Source organism: Rhinolophus hipposideros (assembly GCF_964194185.1).
Source record: "Rhinolophus hipposideros genome assembly, chromosome: 8".
Taxonomy (NCBI): Eukaryota; Metazoa; Chordata; class Mammalia; order Chiroptera; family Rhinolophidae; genus Rhinolophus; species Rhinolophus hipposideros.
Window position 1 is genome coordinate 88,547,568 of NC_138054.1, and position 14,478 is coordinate 88,562,045.

The 14,478-nt window shown below is 54.4% G+C and overlaps 1 protein-coding gene across 1 annotated transcript in view; it reads left to right on the forward strand.

The window, feature by feature from the left end:
- The window catches only part of CASZ1 (castor zinc finger 1), a 139,749-nt gene that overhangs the window by 70,024 nt on the left and 55,247 nt on the right, over positions 1–14,478 (forward strand). The window contains exon 3 of the mRNA XM_081055783.1: positions 12,565–12,616. The gene's annotated coding sequence lies outside the window, so the exon portion shown is untranslated. The remainder of the gene's footprint in view (positions 1–12,564; positions 12,617–14,478) is intronic.

Sequence of the window (14,478 nt, forward strand, 5' to 3'; positions counted from 1 at the left end):
GCTTGGGTCTACTCTCCTCCCCAGTGGATCAGGACTCTGGACGGGTCTCCGAGGCTGGGCAACCGAGGTGATAGTTGTTGAAAGCACCTGGCAGCTTTGTCCCAACCTGTTCCATTCCCACTGTCTGGTCCTCAGTGACTTGTGCTTCATGTGCTTCTGGCAAAACAGGGGAGAGGGGTTCGTGGCCCTCAAATTTGGGGTTCTTGGAGAAGAGGCCTCGGGTGCTCTCCATGGAGAGCAGGCGGACAGGCTGGGTGCTTTATGGAGTCTGGGGGAATCCTGCGGCAGCTGTATCTGTTAAATGCCAAGAAGCCAAGTTGGTTTAATATGATTGTAGCTGCTGCTTTGATAAATCAAAATAATTAAAAATAATAAATTTGATTCCTCAACCAACAGGCTGTGTGTGGGCGCAGGGCCTGGGCTGCCGAGCTAGGGCTGGAGAGGTGGGACAGGGCACCGGGACATACTCTAGGAAGGCCTGTCTTTGTGGGATCATAAAGGGAAGCCGGGCTGGAGCTTGGCCTAGGGGTAAACTCTGCAATTCAATTAGGGGAAGAGTGTCTTTCCCTCAGCAGAGCTGTTGGCCAGCCTGGCCTGGAGCCCCAGCCGGGCCTGCCACTGGCTATGTGGCCTATGGCCAACCTTGGTTTCCTCTTCTGTGAAATGGGGTGATAGTTCTGTCTACCTCACAGGGCTTTGTGAGGAGCCACGGCTTTGCTGAGCCCGTGGTCAAGCCTGATGCGAACGCCAGTCAGCTCCATGTTAAATGGGCCCCAGTGGCCCCGGCGACCCCATCCTGGCACACACCCCCCTCCACCCATCCCCCACCCCCACCCGCCACTTTGGTACCGCTGTGGCTGAGGTGACCGGGTGTGTTCATGGACAGCCTTGCAGGCCCAGCAGCCTACTGGGGACTCTTCCTCCCGCTGCCTGCTGTTGTCCTAACACAGGATTGTTCTGTTTATGAGGACATCCCCTGCTGCAGGACGTGTCTATTGATAGCTCCCTTCTGGTTCCAGAGTTGGGCAGGAAGCACATGCTATTCCCCGTGGACCTGAGTTGCTGGTCAGGGTGCCAGCAGCATGGGTGGGTGGGAGTTGGAGAGGGCAGCCAGCCTGTCCGCTCTCCCCTCGCCCCTCCACATCCTCAGGGGCCGTATTTGGTGTCTGATCCAAAAGAGCCTGAGTAGCTGGAAATCTGAACTGAGTGGAGGGAGTAGGGGCTGGTGGGGAGGGAGGGACAGGGTGTCTGTCTCTTTAAATGCACTTTGTGTCAGTGTGATAAGGAATTTGATGGCTTTATCAGAAATACCAAAGCTTTATTTAGCAGGGTGAGGCTCACGCCACTCAGCTCCACACAATCTGCTGATAAATTGCAAAAAAGAAAAAAACCTAACATCTCACCAACACCCAACACAGCCAGGGAGGAAAGGTGAGGCAGACGGAAGGACAGAGAAGCAAAGTTGGAAGTTTGGGGGTATTGTGGAGTTGAAAGGTGTGGGAGTCCGGGGGTGGGTGTAGTGGGAACTGCAGGGGCTTTCTCCCAACTACCAAACAGGCGACATTCTTCCATTCTCCAGGAGGAGCTTGTAGAATTTTCTATTATTAGGTAAAAAATACTATAATTATTTGCATTCTTCCAGAAAAAGGGCTGGTTAAAGAGAGGTGTCGTCCTCCTTGGGTGCTTGTATCTCCTGCACCTATCCCTCCACCAGACCAGCCCAGCCAAGTCTCTTGGCGGAGGGGTAAATCCTAGGTGACTCCTTCAGGCCTCTGTGGCTGGCTGTGCTGTGAAGGCAGGGCCAGCCTGGGTATGGGGGAGGTGGTTGGCAGAACGCAGGAGACTGTCAGTGACAGAGGGGGGTCCCCACTCCTTACAACACGGCTGGGATGCTGGTGGGGGAGAGGGTTGCACCTGTGTAGGACCATACTCCATGCCCAGGTCACAGGGGGAGGCCAGGGGAGCGGTGGCATGGCCCTGCCTACCTGTGGTATTCCAGGACTTTCCGGCTCCCTGCCAGTTGGGCGGCTCTTGGGGAGCCCCCTATCCTGGCCACTCTAGATTTCTTGTGCCTTCTGGAGGGTCAGCAAAAGGGCAGAACGACATTTCCACTTCTGTTTCTTCCTCCTTGAGCCTTCTCTGCGCCCCATATGTGCCTTCCTGCCTCTGCTTTCTCTGAGGAGCACCATCCCCGGATTCGGCTTTCTGGTCAGCACCCAGGGTCACACACAGCGGCGCTGGTGTCCTCTTGACTGTCCACACTCCCCACTTTGCCTTCTGCTCCCCGTGAATCTTTTGATATGAGCGAACCAGATTTAAGCCATGGTCCCCACCCACGTCTCTTTGTATGTGCTTCCGAACAGCTTGTGCATTGACTTCCTCTGGAAACAGAGGCAGGTATCAGCCTCTGGGTCCATACGAGAGCCGAGAGCCTTGGAGAAGGGGAGAGAGTTGGGTACTGCGGGTGGTGGAGAAGGAGGCTCCTCTGCTTCTCCAGCGTCCTGGGGGGCTGTCCTCTGGCTGCACAGAGCACTTCTCCTGGTCCAGCTATCTAGCTCCCGGGTCCTCCCCCCTTTCTAATGGCCACAGTGTAGCAGAGCCAAGGGCTTGGGGTCCTCACAGGGGCCCTGCCCATCCCAGGTTCAGGGCTGCTACTGCTGCTCTCCCCGCCATGTTCCTCTTGGTGCCTTAAAGGGTTGTTTGAGGAGGGGAGGTCTCTGCCCACATCCGTGCCCCAAACATGGCTGAGGAGCCAAGGCTTTCCAGGGTCCACAAGCTGAGTCCTCAAATAGGATGGAGGCTGGGTGAGGCCAAAGGATACTTCAGGGGCAGTTACGGGGGGCTGGGGCGGGGGCAGAGGTAGACTAACTAGAGAAAGGCAAGCGGAGTTTGAACAAAACTGCATTGAGAGCTGAGGAGGAGCTGAGTCTGTGTCCTCCCTAGGGGCAGTGAACCAGCTGGAGCCCCGGCCCAGGTGAGGCCAGCAGGCCTAGTGCTAGCCGCAGGCCATTCTCATAGGGATTCCTCTGCCTGTATAGTGGAGCAGCAGGATTAGCCCTGCTGCTGAGAGAGGGGAAATGCTGGGCGGAGAAACAGGGGTGCTTGGAGGAAAGGGTAGGGGCTGAGCTGGCCAGAGAAGGGCAGAGGGTGGAGGAAGCTGCAGAACGGCCGCAGCCGGGAGACAGACAGGAGAAGTAAATGGAAGTGACAGGGTCAGGCCAGACCTTTGTCCTGCAGCCTGATTAGAGAGTCTGCCCTGGGTTTTTGAAACTTTGGGATGTTGTCGGACAAACTGGAGCTTAATTCTGTCAGAGCGCTGGGGAGATTAGAATTGACATCCTGGGAGCACATTCCTGGCTGGGCAGAAATCCAGACCCCGCTGGGAAAAACCTGTGAAAGCATGGCTAGGCTGTAGTGGTGGCAGGGGGTGCCTGTCGGCCGAGTAGCCACTTTAGCCTATGGGTCAGACCCAGGAACCTCAAGAAGGCCGACTGTGTCACTGAAAAGCTCGGCCTAGCGGAAAGAATGGAGGCACAGCAGCGCCACTTCACGGGTAAATCCTGGTTCTGGGCCTCTTCCTCGCTGTGTGGCCTTGGGAAGAGAGCTTAAGTTGGTAGAAACTCAGTTTTCACATCTGTAAAGTGGGACAGGTCTGCCTTCTGGATTAACTGAACTCCCTTTCCTTTGACGTTTGAGGCATAACCTTGTGAAGCCAAGAGCAACAGTTCAGACTTTACTTTCAGCCACAACAGAGCCAGAGGCTGCTGGAGGACCATGAGAGCTTCCTTTGCGGAGCGCCCTGGCATCAGGTGGACCAGGGAATGCCACCCCAAAATAATATTCCAGCTCAGGCATGTGAAAGGTTCTTGCTGCTGTACCAGGTCCTTTCCGGTAGCCAGGTTCCCCGTCAGTAGTAAGAGGCCCACAGGAATCCTGACGGATGGTCATACCCTTCTCTAAGGAGCTCCCAGGAATCCCCTGCTCAAACTAAGTGAGCCCAGAGAGGCAGTGTGGGCCTGCCCTCCGGGAGCTTCCAGTCCAGACAGCTCCCCTCAGACCAAGAGATGGAGTTGGAGGATGGCAGTGAGAGCCGAGCACCATAGCCCCGTACCAGGCTGTTTCTAGAAGAACGGAGTACCCCCTCCCCACTTCCCTCCTGATTCTAATGACTTCTAAATATTGGTAAATATTTTGGCTAATGCAAGTTCTCATGGCAGTGAGCAAAGCTGTCTGCAGGTCAGGACCTACAAATTATTTATTAAAGATCTGAAATGCGGTGCAATTATGTGGAAAGAACCCCCAAAATTAAATAAATAAGTAACAAAATAAATAAATAACAGCCACACTGGCCTCTTGAAGGCTTGGGGAGCTGCATACATGATTGCCGTCTTGATGAAATCCCCCCGGATGTAATGAGCTGATTTTCTGCTGTTAATATTGCATCTGCTGATGAAGGATTCGTTAGGATAATGGAACGAAGCTAAAATATAAATGACTCCCTGTCAAGAAGCAGCTTTTGTTTGTTGATCTCCTGACAGTTCCCGGGCCAAGGCAGGGGTTTATGTGTGAGCAGCATTCAGGAGCAGAAAGGAGGGTGGGGTGAGGGTTTGGGGGGCACCCTGAGGGCCCGGCTCTGGTTATTCTCGGTTTTCCCTGCATGGTGGAACTCCCTGACCTTGGGGAACCTTAGAGCCCCTGCGAGTGGGGAAGTCATTGACTCAGACCCTCCTTCCCCATCTGGAAGGCAGCTTGTTGCACCACAAGGCTGGGCCACAGCAAAAGTTTTCTGGGAGCCTGGCAGCGAGATGGATGGGCAGGGCCGTGCGTGTTGGGACCCACACGTGAGAGGAGACGTGCAGGAAAACGGTAGCCCTGGGGATACAGGCTCATAGGCACTTGAGTGACGTGCCTTAAGGGGAAGCCCGTCACAGGAGCCACTGCCTTCCTTTATTGTCAGTGGTCACAAAGCGAATCTTGCAGAGGCCTGGGAAGGCCTCGCTGTTTTTGAGGACAGGAGGGAAAGAGGAGCCATCTGAGATTGTGATGATTCACCTTCCGCCCCCTTGCTTCACTTATCTAACACCTATGCTCACTACCATCTGGGCATATCTTCCTCCTCTCTCCCTGCTGCTGCCTCTCCTTCTCCACCATTTTACTTTATTGTGGTAAAATGCACGTAACATAAAATTTGCAACCATTTTAAAGTGTACAGTTTTGTACACAATGTTGTACAGCCACCACCAATATCTAATTCCAGAACTTTCTCATCACCCCAAACAGAAACTCTGTACCCATTAGAAGTCACTCCCCGTTCCGCTTCCCCTCCCCCTTCCCTCCACCCCCGGTCAACCACTCATCTGCTTTCTGTCCTTATGGATTTGCCTGTTCTGGACATTGCATATAAATGGAACCATACAATACGTGGTCTTTTGTGTCTGGCTTCTCTCACTGAGCATAATGTTTTCAAGGTCCATCCATGTGGTAGCATGCATGAGAACTTCATTCCTTTTTGTGGTCGAATAATATTCCATTGTATGGATATGCCACATGCTGTTTATCCAGCCATCTGTTGATGGACACTTGCGTTGTGCTTACCTTTTGGCTATTGTGACTAGAACTGCTGTGAACATTCGTGCACAAGTTTTTGTTTTGAGTCCCTTTTGTCTGTTCTCTTGGGTATATACCTAGGAGTGGAATTGCTGGCTCTCTTAAGAAGCCAGGGATCCTGAAAGCTAATAACAGCTAATATTTGTTGGGCCCTTTCTATGTGCCAGACCGTAGCGCTAAGCATCATTTCAGTGGGTCTTCACGGCAGCTATGTGGAAGAATGGAACCTCCATGAGGGTTGCCTTTGGTTGGCCACTGTTCTCCAGGTCTAGGATGGTATCCGACATATAGTAGGTGCTCAAGAAATATTTACTGAATGAACTACCTTTGAGGTAGGGACTCTTATACCCTCACTCTTCAGTTGAAGAAGCTGAGGCCGGGAGATGTTAAGCAGCCTGTCCCTCCAAGCCATGTGGCGGTAAGTGGCAGAGGCAGGCTTCAAACCCGAGTCTTCCTGGAGCTGCTCTTTCTCGGGTATGCCGGATGTTTTCTCTTCCTCGAGCCCAGCGCAGTGTCATGCACACTCAGTCAATCCGTGATGGTCGCTGTGGAGCAGGGATGGGGAGAGGTCTAGGGTCAGTGTACCTGGCAGTGTTGTCTTTCTGTGCGTCTGCCTGCAGAACATACCTGTCTATCCAAGGAGGCACTGACTGACTGCCTCACCTGCATTGAGCCCTGAGCTGGCAAAGGCTGGATTGGATGCTGCTGAGCAACCACTCCCAGCACCTGGAGAAACCTTGCTGACTCCTTGGCCAGAACCCCTCTTCACCTTGACCTTTGAGGCCCTTAGGAAGAGGGAGAACAAACTTGGCCGCTGCTCTGGACCCCTCTTCCTGGGGAGAGGATGGGTAATGCCAGGAAGATCTGTGGCACCTCTGGCTTCTAGGAATGGAGTTCTTCCTTCTGGGTCTCAGGAGGGATAGGGAGGCTGGCTCTTCTCCTGGAGCCCTGAGATACTAAGACAGGGTCTCTCATCACCATCCAAGTCAGGCTGAGCCTGTGTCAGTTTCTGAGATGGGAAAAAAGAGAGGGCAAACCAGGCATGGGGACCATGCAGGGCGGCAGCCAGCAAAGGAACTGAGGGCCTGGGCCAGAGGTCTAAGATGGGGAGGGAGGAGAACCAGAGCCCCAAGGCTGGTGTTGAACCAGCAAAGGCTTCTCCCCTGCAGGACAGGGGTCAGCGGGTACCTTCCAGCTTATTTATGAAAAAAGTGTCCCCTGAGCCAGCCAGAGCTTGAGAGAACAGGTGGGAAAACCCCTTTCCTGTCCCCAAACTACCAGTCACCCTCTTGACCGTGTACAGATTTTTTCGGACTCTGGCCAAATTCTAGCCAGGACTGTGTTTGGAAACACCCAGAGCCAATCCAGAGGCCTGGTGCTGGACGGCCATCCCCACCTGCCATCTGCCTGCCTTGGGGTGCCAGCTCCTTTACCTAGGCCAGGACAGGAAACCCACACCTCATCTAGATTGGTACCTGCTGGATTGTGTGGGGGCCCTCGGCCCCTCATTGTCCGCTAACCACTGTGTAAAAGTTTCGGGCTTCCTCTGACCTTTGTGGTTCTGCTGTTGACTGTCCCACTGACACACATCCCCTGGCGTCATTGCTGGGGTAACTGTTTGGCCCCTACCTGTGGCCTTTCTCCCCAGCCCTTCTCCCCCGGGAGCATTTCTATTCTCTCTTTCTTTTCTCCTCTATTTCTCCCTCCCTCCCTCTCTCTCTTTCTCTCTCTTTCCCTCTCTTTTTTCACTCTTTTAACATGGTTTTCCTAAAAAGTTTTTTAATCAATCAAATTTGAGGCAGAAAATAGGTTTTGTCACGCCTGGTCCAGGGGTGGTGTGGCTCTCTCTCAGGCTCCTGACAGCTCCTCAATGCAGGAAGGAGGCCAAACAGAATATTTCTCGGGGAAAGTGCCCGTTTCCATGACACTGCCCCTTGTTGTCTGTGCTGCCCCCCTCCTCAAGCTGCCGGCTGACATGGCCTCAGTCCCTGTGAAAGGGCCGGGCCAGGGAGAGGGTGTGTGTGAGGATGGGGGAAGGGGGCAGGAGACAGAGTTGGGGGGTAGATGGGCGGCCGACAGCTGCCCTGAGCCTTCATGGCCTGAGAGGGTTGGGAGCAGGTAGGGGTGGCAGGGACTAGGAGCCTGGCCTGGGGCTGCGTAATCAGCTGGGCCTCATAAATATGGAGCCGGGGAGCGGGGGATGAGACAGTCTGAAGCCAAGTCCTGGAGAGTTGGTGGCTCCAGCCAGAGAGGACTGCAGATGGATGAGGCCTCTTCAGGTCCTGGTACGCTGGTCCCGGCAGCTTTTTCACCCTTCCTTCTCCCCTCTCCCTCTTCTCCTGGCCTCCCTCCACCCCCTGGCCCGTGTCAGGCCCCTCTCCACCATCTTTGCCTTCCTTCCTACCCTCTGTCCACTCCAGCACACTTGTGCGGGGGAAGCCCGTGGTCCCTTCCAGCTCCTAGGCCCATGACCCCCACTTAGAGCTCCCTGTGGGCCCCCTGGGTCTTCCCTCTCTATCCCACTTTCCCTCTTCCTCCTTGCCATCTCTGCCTTTCACCTTCTCCTCTCTTTTCTACTTTTCTCACTCTCTTTTATAATGAATGATTAGTTTTGATTGGTTTGCTTAGGCAGCCTGACAGCAAATTAACAGAAGCTAGCCCAGGGCTTCCAGGCTTGGGTGAGAGACCACTGCACTTCGGAACTGGCCAGGGGAAGACATGGGCAAGGCTGCCTGGGCTCTCAGAGGGAGGGTCAGGCCACACCTGGACAGGCGCAATGGCCAATGGGAAGAAGGCAACAGGATCTTCACACACAATCGAGCTAGTTTTGTCAGTTTTCTCTGTGTTCTTATTCTCCTCCTCACGTCCCCTTCCTGTTCTTGTTCATATACAAGACATTGTCCACATTTTCAGAGACTGAGGTCAGGTGAAAGGAGGGCAGAGGCCATGCCTTTAGACTAGGACAGGGCTTGATTTCGAGCCCACCCATCCTCACTCATGTGCTGGGGGAGTAGTATCTTGACACCTGGGTGGAGATCCTGCTTTTTCAAATGGACAGGAGGGAGCAACTTAGAAGGCTATTGTTTTTAGATCAGCTGCCTGCCTACAGTTAGCCACCATGGCCTGGAAGCTGCAGGGCCCGGTTCTGGTTCTAATCTAATTTGCTGTGTGCTCTACACAGAACGTAACCTCTTGGTCCTCAGTTTTCTGGTCAGAGTACTTAAACTTTTCTTTTTAATTGGGGAATATTGGGGAACAGTGTGTTTCTCCAGGGCCCATCAGCTCCAAGTCACTGTCCCTTAATCTAGTTGTGGAGGGCGCAGCTCAGCTCCACGTCCAGTCTTCGTTTTCAATCTTTAGTTGCACGGGTGCAGCCCACCATCCCATGTGGGAATTGAACTTGCAGCTTTGCTGTTAAGAGCTCGGGCTCTTACCAACTGAGCCATCCAGCCACCCCTCCGGAAGCTCAGCAGCAGCTTGTTGTCTTCAATCTATTTGTGGGGGGCTCAGCTCACTGGCCCATGTGGGACTCGAACTGGCAACCCTAGTGTTCAGAGCTCACGCTCTAACCTATTGAGCCGTCTGACCGCCCTGGTCAGAGTACTTAGGATAAAGAACATTGGAGGGATGGATGGATGGATGGATGGATGGATGATGTGTGGATGGATGACTGGGTGGGTGGATGGATGGATGATGAATGGAAGGATGATGTGTGATGGATGGGTGGATGGATGGGTAGATGGGCGAATGAATGGATGGATGGATGGATGGATGGATGGATGGATGGATGGATGGATGATATGTGGATGGATAAGTGGGTGGGTGAATGGATGGATGAGTGGATGGCTGTTTGGTTGACTGGATGATAGATGGATGATGTATGAAGAATGGGTGGAGAGAGGGAGGGAAGGATAAATGGATGGATGGATGATTGCTGGGTGGATGAGTAGATGGCTGGCTGGATGGCTTGTTGGATGATGGATGGATAATGTCTGATGGATGGGTGGATAGATGGGTAGATGGGTGGATGAATGAATGGATGAATGAATGGATGGATGGATGATGGGTGGGTGGATAGGTAGATGAGTGGATGAATGGATGGATGAATGGATGGGTGATGGGTGGATGGATGGATGATGGGTGGGTGGATGGGTAGATGGGTGGATGAATGAATGGATGGATGGGTGATGGGTGGATGGATGGATGATGGGTGGGTGGATGGGTAGATGGGTAAATGAATGGATGAAAGGATGATACGTGGATGGATGACATGGATGAGTGGATGGTTGGATGGGTGGATGGGTGGACGGGTGGATGAATGGGTGGATGAATGAATGGATGGATAGGTGATGGGTGGATGGATGGATGATGGGTGGGTGGATGGGTAGATGGGTAAATGAATGGATGAAAGGATGATATGTGGATGGATGAGATGGATGAGTGGATGGATGGATGGGTGGACTGGTGGACGGGTGGATGGATGGATAGGTAGACGGATGTGTGTGGATGGATGGATAGATATGTGTGGATAGATGGATGGATGGATGGGTAGGTATATGGGTGGGTGGACAAGTGTCAGAGAATGGATACATTGGCCATGATTCTTGAGCATGTTACCTCTCTTTCTTAGTCAGGAAGGTGTGCTTAACTTCAGCCTTCCTAAGTTTAGGGGCTTCCACTCTCCTCTGTTTTCCCTCTCTGTGCCTTTCCCGTGGCCTTGCAGAATCCTTCCTTAACCGCAGCAGGTTTCTGTTTCTTTGCCAGGTCCTGGGTATGCCCAGTCACTCACTTATACAGGCCAGAACCAGACATCAGGGACAGTGAGAGGCAGAGAGAGACAGATAAAAATGCCTGGACAAAAATACAGAGATCAAGTTGAACTACTCAGGTCCCCACTGAGGTTCCCGAATCCACCCAGGGTCCCAGATCCCACCCAGAGACAGCCTCTCTGCTCCCATCAGCCAGGCCACCTGCAGGTGAGAGACAGAACCCCAGTTCAGTCCCTGGTCCCCATGTGGTACCCATCTCTGCCCCTCCCTTCCCCTCTTCCTCCCCGACCAACTCCTGGAAAGTTTCCTCCCTGATTGTTCTGTGTGATCAGATCTGCAAGTTGCTCTCTAAGCTTCTTGTCACATTTTGACTTAATGAAGTGCAACTGCTGAGGGATTTGGGTTCAGCGCTCCGGTCTCCCGCGCTCCCTTGTTGTCAGAAAACAGGGGTGGTTGGGGACGGCAACACTGCGCTGCAAGTCGTTATCATTCCGGTCAGTCTGTTTAACACAAAATTAAACAAAGAACTAATTAGTGCCTCATGAATTAATAAATGCACAGTTGCCGGGGAGGATGGGAGGGGAGAAAAAGGTGGTGGAAGGGAGATACTGGAGTTGTGGAGTTGGGGGGCTTTGGGGGTTCAAGGGAGGCTGGCCAGAGTGCCTTGAGAGCTCTCAAGCAGGGGAGTGTGAGATGGACGGGACAGTGAGCGGGCTGGCTGGCTGGGATGTGAGCTCTGACAGCCCCGCCTGCCCCGCGCCTCTCAGCGGAGCCCTAGGGTCGCTATTTCTTGCCCCATGGCCCAGCCCTGCCTGGCCTGCACTTCATCCAGCTCTCCTCTCTGACTTCTTTCCTTTTCCACTCTTCTGACCTCTGCCCCACTTCTGCTTTGGCATGGTTCCCCCTTCCTCTTTGCTGCCCCCTATCTCAATCTGTCCAGCTTTCTGCAGACCCCCAGCTTCTCACCAGCTGGATCAGGTGGGCATGTGTCAGAAGCCCATGGGGCAATCCTGCCCAGCTTCTCAATGCCCACCAGGGCTCGGGGCTCAGCAGGGTGGGTTCTGCCCCAGAGGGCACCCTCTGCCCAGGCAGCCCAGCAAAGCTGGCAGAGGACACAGTCCTCCTTAGGAGGACATGTCAAGTACAATTAATATTATCTGTCTAAATATGTCCTGAGAAGGGCGGGCGGGTGACAGGGCTGGGTGGCATTGCGGGAGCCCTGTACAAGGTCACCTCACCTCTCACAATCCCCCAATCTGATTTGGGGATTACACAGCCTAAGGAAATTGGTGTTACTCCTCTTGCATCATTGGTAAGCCACAAATGAGGGACTGGGGAGAAAAAAACGTGATAAACAGAAAATCCTTCCTGGTGGTGGAGTTCTGAGGCCTAGTGGTGGGGGTGGGGCTGGGGGGTAGCACATCCTGGCTCAGGCAAAGGCAGGGGCCAGAGCGCTCCCTGGGTTTTCCATCCACATAAGGAGTCTGTCCCACTTGAACTTGGCTCCCCAAAGTCGCCCTGGGGAGGAGGGCTTGAGCCTGGCGAGCTGGGCCAAGTAATGAGTTAGCTAAAGACCGCCTCCATTGTTGCACCGTTTACCCTCTCTTTACGTGGGCCCCCATTATGGGTTGTTGTGACTCATGGGTAGGACCCCAGGGTGGAAGAGAACTGTCAGCAGCCTGTTCCTGGGACTTGAGTCTTCTCAGTACCATGGCCCCCAGTCTACCCCTAACCCGCTGTCACCCATTTGCTATAGTGAACAGCTTGGCACCTGTCATGTTTATTTTCAGGGGCCAGGGGATTAGGGGGGAGAGGAAAGGACGGGGTGCTACTGGATTCTGTCATCGTTGTCCCCAGGCTCCGATGCTAGGCCTGAGCGCACCTGCACCCCAAAATTCCCAGCTGGGCCTCTGATCTGTGTTTGGTGAGGGATGAACTGACGACCATATTTCCGCTGTGATCACCCCCTACTGCTTTCTGAATTTTTTCAAATTTGGTTGGCATGTACTTAAATGGGCCCAAATCAGGGTCCACTGAGTGTGTCTGAAGTTTTGACTCCCTCGGCCAGACCTGGGGCATCAGCCCAGAGGTGGCAGGGAGCACCTGGGCACACAGCAGGATGGAGGGCACGCAGTGGGGTGTCCTGCCTTGGAAGGCTAACGGGGCTCCTCTCTCTCTCCCACCTCAGGATGAAGTGACGCCCCTGCTGAGAAAGAGTAGCCTCTAGGATCTGCTACGAGGTAAGGCCTGAGCCCCGTCCCTGAGCCTGTGTCCTCTCCCCCACTGGTAAGCCCTGGCATAGCCCTTTGGGCTGGGTCCAGTCCTGCGGAGTGTCTGGGAAGGGTCGGGAAGATGAAGACAGGGATGTGAAACCACGTTGCCCATTTGAACCTGGCAGAAAAGATGGCCTCAGTAGGAACGTCTCAGATTGGCTCTTAAGCTGGAAATGGGCTAGGGACACCTGGATTGCAGACTTTGGGCACCGAATGTATTCAAGGCAACCTGGGGCAGACGGGCATCTGTGGTGCCAGGGCTCACCTGCACGGTGGCACCATGCCCAGCTGTCTGCAGCTCGGTCAGCCTGCTGTGGTGGCTGCTGCCAGCTCTCCCTAGAAGCTCTGATTGTAGTTCATGCGCGTGGGAGACCTCATGGACTTGAAAGCCCTCTCTCCGTGGAGGCTGCTGGCCCCCAGTGGGCTCCTCCTTCCTCCATGAGAGGCTGGCAGGGAGGAGGCCTCAGGCCCTGTGCCCAGGGCAGGCTGCTGTCCTGCCCTTCCCCAGGCCCAGGGCTCTCTGGGCCTGGCTGGGTCTTCACAAGCTGTCTCATTCCCCGGGTGGCTCCAGGAACCTCGGGGCCACTGGGCCTCGGCCCCAGGCAGTGCCGTGTCAGAGGTGACCGGTGGAACGCCAGTGTTATGTAAATATCGGGGCCTGCCCGGCAGGCGAGCTGGCTGGCTGCAGCCATCCATCATCCTTGCTCGGCAGGGCGGGGGACAGACACGGCACCGTGCGCCTGGCTCCAAACCTGTTTGTTTTCCCTTTGTCTCACGCGTTTCGGGCTGGCTGCGACCGGCTCCGAGTTTTGTCCTGCTTGGCCCCCTCCCCTGGGAGGACGGGGGAAGGGAGGAGATGCAAGAGGCTCCCACCGCGGCATCCCTTTCGGACTTCAAAGGCTCTCCCAGCATTGTCTGTGCTGGCGGGCAGTGGCCCTGAAAACGTGATCAGAGGCGGCCAGTGTAGGGCAGGCCCGGCCCGCGCCCTGCGCTCTCGCTGGGGCCAGTGGATTCCTCCCTTTGCTGCCAGTACCACCCTGGTTACAGCTCTGCTCCCCGGCCTCTGTCCTGCCTGCCTCTCCCCTGGTGTCCCTCCTGGCCAGCCGGCCTGTGGCCCCACTCCCATCCTCTCAGCCACAGCCTCACAGCCTCACACCTTTCTCATGGCGTGGAGAATCCTAGAATGTTGGGAGCTGCAGGTCATGTCCTCCATGAGAATCTGAAGCACGGTGAAGGGCTTCTTGGGATGCTGGCAGCTGGGACAGACAGGTTCCTGACATCTGTTTCCCATGCCAGAGCTTGTCCTTTTTCCCATCTTTTTCTGCACCCTCGACTGGTAATGAGAACCTGGCTTCCTCTTGAGCCTTCTGCCCAGCCCTCCCCTCTACTTCTTGGCAAGGTCCAGATTGGATACTTCTGTCCCCAGACAGTAGGACAGAGCCCAGCACCCCTGGTCCTGAAAGTCAGCCCTAGGTGCTTCCATTCTCTGGAGCAAGACTTGGCAAAGGATGGCCCATGGGCCAAATGGGGCCCACTGCCTGTTTTTGTAAATAAAGTTTTATTGGCACTTAGCCACGCCTACCCGCTTGCGTATTGGCTATGGCTGCTTTCACTCTACAGTGGCAGAGCTGGGTAGCTACAACAGAGGATGTTTGCCCCCAGAGCCTAAAATGTTTACCATCTGGCGCTTAACAGAAAAAGTTTGCTGGCTCCTGAGCTGGAGATTCCGGCTCGTGCCTTCTGCTCTTTTTTTTTTAAGTGGTAAAATATACATAATGTGAAATCACCATTGTAACCCTTTTTAAGTGTGCCGTTCCCTGGCATTAGGA